Genomic DNA, 7483 nt, shown 5'->3' with positions numbered 1-7483 from the left:
TCAGGTGCTCCCACCAAAGAATGAAGGTAATGTCTCATATTCTGGGACATATATTCCAAAATATGTTCTATCAGTTATTGAAATATCTATTTAACAGAGAAAATCTAGGGATACTAAGATAGCACAATGGTCTGAGCACTTGCTTTTATGAAGGAAACCTGGGTTCATTCCCCAGAACCCCATAGTCCCCAGCACACTGTTTGGAGAAACCTCCTGAACACAGAAGTAAGAGTATCCCTGAACGCTTCTAGATGTGACACCTAAAGAAAAAAAAAGAAAAGAAAACACAGATTATTTTGCACAAATACAGTTTGTAGTTCTCTTCTGACTTGCTGAAATAAGTCTCTTGAAATAGAAAAAGAAAGTACCATTTAGTATATATTAAGCAGACCAACTCTGAATATTCTGTTTTATTAAACATCCAGTGAAGGAAAAAATAAAAATTGTGCATTTTCAGGGAGTTTAGTTGACACAGTTGTCCAGTATTTGTACTGTGCTATTGACTAAATATAACTTCAACAGGAAAAAAGGCAAATAATTCTTTTTTTTTTTTTTTGGTTTTTGGGCCACACCCTGTGACGCTCAGGGGTTACTCCTGGCTATGCGCTCAGAAGTTGCTCCTGGCTTCTTGGGGGACCATATGGGACGCCGGGGGATCGAACCGCGGTCCGTCCTAGGCTAGCGCAGGCAAGACAGGCACCTTACCTCCAGCGCCACCGCCCGGCCCCGGCAAATAATTCTTGATGCACCTTTCCTATATTCTCATTAAAGAAAACGCTCTGTATCATGTATCTGTCTACAAGACAATTCCACATGGAAATGTGCAAGGAAAGATATTGGCTTTTGGAAAGCCCTCGACCCAATCATGCAAAGTGGAATCTTCTTGCCTCTTTCCCCAGAAAGCTATTTGAGATGAAAATAGAAGTGCAAAGTATACTTATAAATAAGTAAAGATTTTTACTGCTAAGATCAGCAGAAGCAAGTAGAGGATTTTGTATCAAAACTGCCTACTCTGCAGGCATAGTGAGGTATGAGGAGGGGTTGACTTGAGAATCTACTCTCCTTCCTGAATGAGAGCAATATCCAGGGCTTCCCAACTTGTGGTCTCCACTTAGTCTGCGAATATCTAATAATGCGACCAGGTACATTTCAGTGAGACTATCTCTACAATTCACTTTCTTGACATTTTATATGGATATTCTATAAGTCAGTACTAAGTTGAACTTTGCTTCCTCATCTTATAAATTACCTTGGTAAAACTTTTTTTTATTTTACCTAATTAAGTTCTTTTAATTTTTTCACCTGAGGAGCTTTATTTTTTTAAATAAAATATTTATTTAAGCGCCATGATTACAAGCATGATTGTAGTTGGGTTTCTGTCATAAACAGTACACCCCCCTTCACAAGTGAAACATTCCCACCACCAATGCCCCCTCCCTCTTTTAAGTTCTTTGAAGTAGTGAAATGTAAAAGTGGAAATCGAGGCTAGACAGAGAGATAATATAGAAGTAAGGTGTTTGCCTGACATGTGACTAACTCTAATTCTATTTCTTATCACCACAGATGGTCCTGTGATCACTGCTAGGAATAACTCCTGAGCAGAGCCAGAAACAATCCTTGAGCACCAGCATGTGTGATCCAAATCTTTCCACTCCATAAATAAACAAATAAATTTAAAAATAAATGGAAACAATGAAGATTGAAAGGCATTGAAAATTTTGCAGTAGTGTGATAGAAACCAATAAGCTGGCTTTTGAAGTAATCTCCCTCCCTACTCCCATGTCATAATGATCAGACTCCTTTTTATATATATAGGTCTCCTGTAAAGATATTTCCATCTACTAAATTTGCTGAGACTTTTATTTTTTAAGTCTTTAAAATTTGTTACTTATAATTCCAAGGGAGAAAGAAATAAAAATAATCATACTGCCTTTGAAAAATAATTATTATTTATGCATGTTCAACTCACACATAATCATGACTGGCATGCTATTGTATGAGCTTATTAACATTACTATTAAGGGAAACGAAAGATGTGAAAAAATTCCTTCCCAGATACTACAATCAATAATGTCATTTTAGAGTTCAGATAGTCCAGAGTTAAGACACTACTTCTTTGCACATAGTTGACTCCATTAGATCCTTGGTATCATACATGATGCAGTGAGGATGACCAGGAATGATTGATGAGCAGAGATCCAAAAATAATCCCTGAGTTTTGGTAGGTGTGGATATCACAATGCAAAATGACACTTTATAGAAATTTACTAACTTATCTTTCCCCAAAAGTTCAAAACCTATCTGAAGGTGATGAAGAATGTTCTTTACACACTGAGTCTTATGTTTAATTCCAGACACTGTATGGCACTTGACTCTTTACCCCGCAACTGCTGGGTCTGAGAACCTGAATGAATGATCACTGACTATCAGGCATATACTGCAAGCCATGATTCTCCTAGGCTCCCAATTACTGGGAGACTTATACTCACAATAGTACCAGAAGTACCTGCGAATTAAAAGGGGTAAAGTGATTCTTAAGAAAAAGATAGTGGGGGCCTGGAGGTAAGGCATTTGCCTTTCTTGCAGAAGGTCATCAGTTTAAATCCCAGCATCTCATATGGTCCCCTGTGCCTGCCAGGAGCAATTTCTGAGCATGGAGCCAGGAGTATCCCTTGAGCACTGCCGGGTGTGACCCAAAAACCACACACACACACACACACACACACACACACACACACACACACACACACACACAAAACCCAAAAAAACACAAAAAAGAAAAAAGAAAAAGATTGTAGGGGGAACAGTGAGGTAGCACAGTGGTAGGGTGCTTGCCTTGCATGCAACTGACCCAGCACAAACATCAGTTTTATCCCCGGTGTCCACAATGGTTTCTTAAGCCCGGAGTAATTTCTGTGATTTCTAGGCGTAGAGCCAAGAATAACCCCTGAGCATCACCAGGTATGGCCCAAAAATTAAAAAATAATAAAGGGAAGAAAGAAAGAAAAAAGAAAGAAGAAAGAAGAAAGAAAAAGAATGGAAGAAAGAAAGAAAGAAAGAAAGAAAGAAAGAAAGAAAGAAAGAAAGAAAGAAAGAAAGAAAGAAAGAAAGAAAGAAAGAAAGAAAGAAAGAAAGAAAGAAAGAAAAAGAAACCAAGGAAGGAAGAAAGAAAGAAAGGAAGGAAGAAAGAGAGAGAAAGGAAGGAAGAAAGGAAGACAAAAAAGAAAGAAAAAAGAAAGAGAAAAAAGAAAGAAAGAAAAAGAAAGTGAAAAAAGGAAGGAAGAAGGAAAGAAGAAAGAAAGAAGAAAGAGAAAGACAGAAAGAAAAAGAAAGAAAAAGAGAGAAAGAAAGAAAGAAAGAAAGAAAGAAAGAAAAAGAAAGAAAGAAGAAAGAAAAAGAAAGGAAGGAAGAAGGAAAGAAGAAAAAGAGAGAAAAAAGAAAAAAGAAAGAAAGGAAGAAAGACAGAAAAAGAAAGAGAGAAAGAAAGAAAGAAGAGAAAGAAAAGAAAAGAAAAAGAAAGAAAAAAGAAAGAAAGGAAAGGAAGGAAAAAGAATGAAAGAGAAAGAAAGGAAGGAAGAAGGAAAAAAGAAAGACAGAAAAAAGAAAGAGAGAAGAAAGAAATAAAAGAAAGAAAATGAAAAAAGAAAGAGAAAAAAGAAAGAAGAGAAAGAAAGAAAGAGAAAAAAGAAAAGAGAGAAAGAAAGAAAGAAAGAAAGAAAGAAAGAAAGAAAGAAAGAAAGAAAGAAAGAAAGAAAGAAAGAAAGAAAGAAAGAAAGAAAGAAAGAAAGAAAGAAAGAAAGAAAGAAAGAAAGAAAGAAAGAAAGAAAGAAATGAAAGAAAGAAATGAAAAAGAAAAAGATTTGGAGGAACAGAGTGATCGTACAGCAGGAGGTATGGCACTTGCCTTACACAGGACCAAACAGGGTTCTGTTTCTGGCATCCTAAATGTTCCAGTGAGCCCAACAGGAATGATTTCCTGAGTATCTACGTTTGTGTAAAAGAGGGGAGGAGACATGTTAGGTAGAAGATATTTACTAGTTTCAACATAGTACAAATGCCTGCAGAGTTCTACTGGTAAAATAATAACTCATAGTTATTTTGAGTCTAACTATTGTTCAGGAATCTATAGTAACCTTGCTTATGCAAGTTACATGCATGCTCATGCAGTAACAAGAATTATTTAAAATTATTGAACAGTGTCATTTCACTTTAAACTTTTAAAAACTTTTAAAACTTAAACTTTTAGGGGTTGGAGCAGTGGTGCAGCTGTAGGGCATTTGCCTTGCACGTGGCTGACCTAGGACAAACCACGGTTTGATGTCCAGCATCCCATATGGTCCCCCAAGCCAGGAGCAATTTTTGGGTGCAGAGCCAGGAGTAACCCCTGAGCATTACTGGGTGTGACCCAATAACCAAAAAAATGATGTCAGTATAAAAATGTTTTAATAATAATAACATTTGCCTGACCCAGTTTTAATCTCCACAATCCTATTTGGTCCTCCAAGTATGGCCAGGAGTAATTCCTGAATGCAGAGTCAGGAATATACGCTAAGCATTGTGTGGCTCAAAGCAACTAAAAAATAAGTTTTTTAATCTTAATCATTTCATAGAGAACCCAACAATTTCCAAGATACTGTCAGTGTAGAATCTTTGATGCTAGTGGTGCAATCTCCAACTGATTTTTGACCAGCACCCACATTGACTCCAACGCCTTCTAATTTTCTCCATTGTGTCATTGTATTTTTTTCACTGTTTGCTAAAAAAAAAAAATTAGGTATTAATAATGTTATCACTCTCCAAGGAGTAAAGCAATAGAGGAGTAAAATTCTATGTATTTTATCAAGAAGGTAAAAATAATGAAATCACACTTTCCATCTTCATTTTATTTTAAAATTGTGTGTGCATATTGAAGCCAAAGGCACTGTCAAACCTCCACTAAATGAGATTTGAAATCTAACTGTGGTTTTCCTTAGTAAATACACCTTCATTATTAACTCATTACAAAATTCTGCTTTCCACTTAGTTACAAAACCACATATCGCACTAGATTTCTCAATTGGCCCCATTAGAAAATTGATCAACACATTTATTAAGACAAACTGGCTGGGTAAGGTTCACACTGAGGACTTCAGGGGAAACTTCTTCTACGCCTGTCTGCCTGTGCTTCTGAATCCCTGGTTTCCTCAGAGGCGTAGGGAGTGCACCCCCAAAAAAACTGCATTTTGAAGCTGCTGAGTAAGTACATTCTGGCTGTAGGGGTCGCTGTCCAACAAGCTGAGGTCTCTGGCCCGTGGAGGCTCTGCCCTGCTGTGCCTTTGTTCACTCTGAGGACTTCAGGGGAAATTTCTTCTACTACTGTCTGCCTGTGCTTCTGAATCCCTGAAGGTTTCCTCAGAGGCCTAGGGAGCACATCCCCAAAAAACTGCATTTTAAAGCTGCTGAGTAACTACATTCTGGCTGCGGGGGTCGCTGTCCAATAAGCTGAGGTCTCTGGCCTGTGGAGGCTCTGCCCTGCTGTACCTTTGTTCACTCTAAGGACTGTCAACTAGAGGCAGCAGAAGATTTGGCTTTGCAGCTGCACACTCTTTCTAACCAATGAACCCCACCACAACACGCATGAAAAACCACACTACAAGCATGACAATGGGGAAACCTCGCAGGCAAACTCCATCCACAGAGAATGAAGATAAAAGCTTGGATGACCTAATAAATTCAACCACCTGATTAACCTTTCAGATAAGGAGTTTAGAATAGAAATATGGAATGTGTTTGTAGAACTCAAAAAAGGCATAGATCGATCTGAAGAGAACACAAAGACAGAAATCAGAAAACTCCAAACTGAAATAACAGATTTGAAAAACATGGTTGCTCAACTGAAAACCTCATTGGATAGCCTCGCCAGCAGGGTATCAGCAGCTGAGGAGAGAATCGGAATACTGAAAGATGTGATGCAGAAAAACTCAACACAACAGAAGAAATTGAAAAAGAATCTTAAGACAAATGAACAGGCAATGGAAAAAGTACTCAAGGCATGCAAACAGATGAAAAGAGGTCTTTGATAAACTCAACAGAAACAACATAAGAATCATTGGAGTCCCAGAAACTCAGGAAAAAGAGAAAAATCAGCTGTCAAAGACATCATCAAAAAGATACTCCCAGAGTTAAAGACTACATGCACTCAAATCCTGCATGCCCGAGGAGTACAAGCTAAAAGAGACCCAAAGAAAAACACCCCAAGACATATCCTTGTTACAATGACAAATCCCATAGATAGAGATAGAATACTGAAAGCAGCAAGATCAAAAAGGAAAATTACATTCAAAGGAGATCCCTAAAACTTACAGCAGACATGTCACAAGAAACTCTCAAAGCCAGAAGACAGTGGTGGGATATTGTGAAAAAAATGAATGAAATGAATGTCTCACCGAGAATAATGCACCAAGCCTTACTCACGTTCAGGGTTGAAGGAAGAATACACAGCTTCATGGATAAACAACAGCTCAGAAACTTCACAGATAATAAACAAGCCTTAAAGGAAAAACTGACAAGTCAACTCTAAGACAAGAGAGACCAACAAACACAGCAAACTATCTACAAAGATGACACTAAATCCTATGACAATCATCTCCCTCAATGTCAAAGGACTAAATTCACCAATTAAAAGACACAGAGTGGCAAAATGGGTCAAAAAAATGAATCCAACCTTCTGCTGCCTACAAGAAACACATCTGAATAGTCAGAACAAACATAGACTCAAAATCAAAGGACACTATGTAATAATCAAGGGATATGTGCAACAGGAAGAAATCAGACTATTATACATATATGTACCCAATGAGAGACCAGCAAACTATCTAATACAATTACTGACAAATCTGAAAAAAGAAATCAATAATAACACAATCATTGTGGGAGACCTCAACACGGCCCTATCAACACTTGATAGGTCAACCAGACTGAAACCCAACAAAAGCATACTAGCCCTGAAAAGAGTTATGAAAGAAAGAGGACTAGTAGATATATACAGGACACTCCATCCCAAAAAACTTGGATACACATTCTTTTTTAATGTACATGGGTCATTCTCCAGAATAGACTACATGCTGACACATAAAACATACCTCCATAAAAACAAGAGAATAGAAATCTTGCAGGCTACCTTTGCTGACCACAAGGCTCTGAAATTAGATGTGAACTACAAAGTCACACAGAAGAAAAACTTTAACAATTGGAAATCAGACACCCTGCTACTGAACAACCAGTGTGTCCAAGATGAAATCAAAAAGGAAATCAAAACTTTCCTGGAAACAAATGATAATGAAGATACAAACTGCCAGAATCTATGGGACACAGCAAAAGCAGTCCTGAGAAGAAAATTCATAGCTCTACAGGCACACATCAGGAAGGAAGAAGGAGCATACCCGAAAAATTTAATGACACAGCTCAAAAAATTAGAAAATGACCAACAAAAGAAACCAAAAAT

The sequence above is a fragment of the Suncus etruscus genome, chromosome 8 (assembly GCF_024139225.1).
Source record: "Suncus etruscus isolate mSunEtr1 chromosome 8, mSunEtr1.pri.cur, whole genome shotgun sequence".
Classification (NCBI taxonomy): domain Eukaryota; kingdom Metazoa; phylum Chordata; class Mammalia; order Eulipotyphla; family Soricidae; genus Suncus; species Suncus etruscus.
This window is presented reverse-complemented; position numbering follows the sequence as displayed.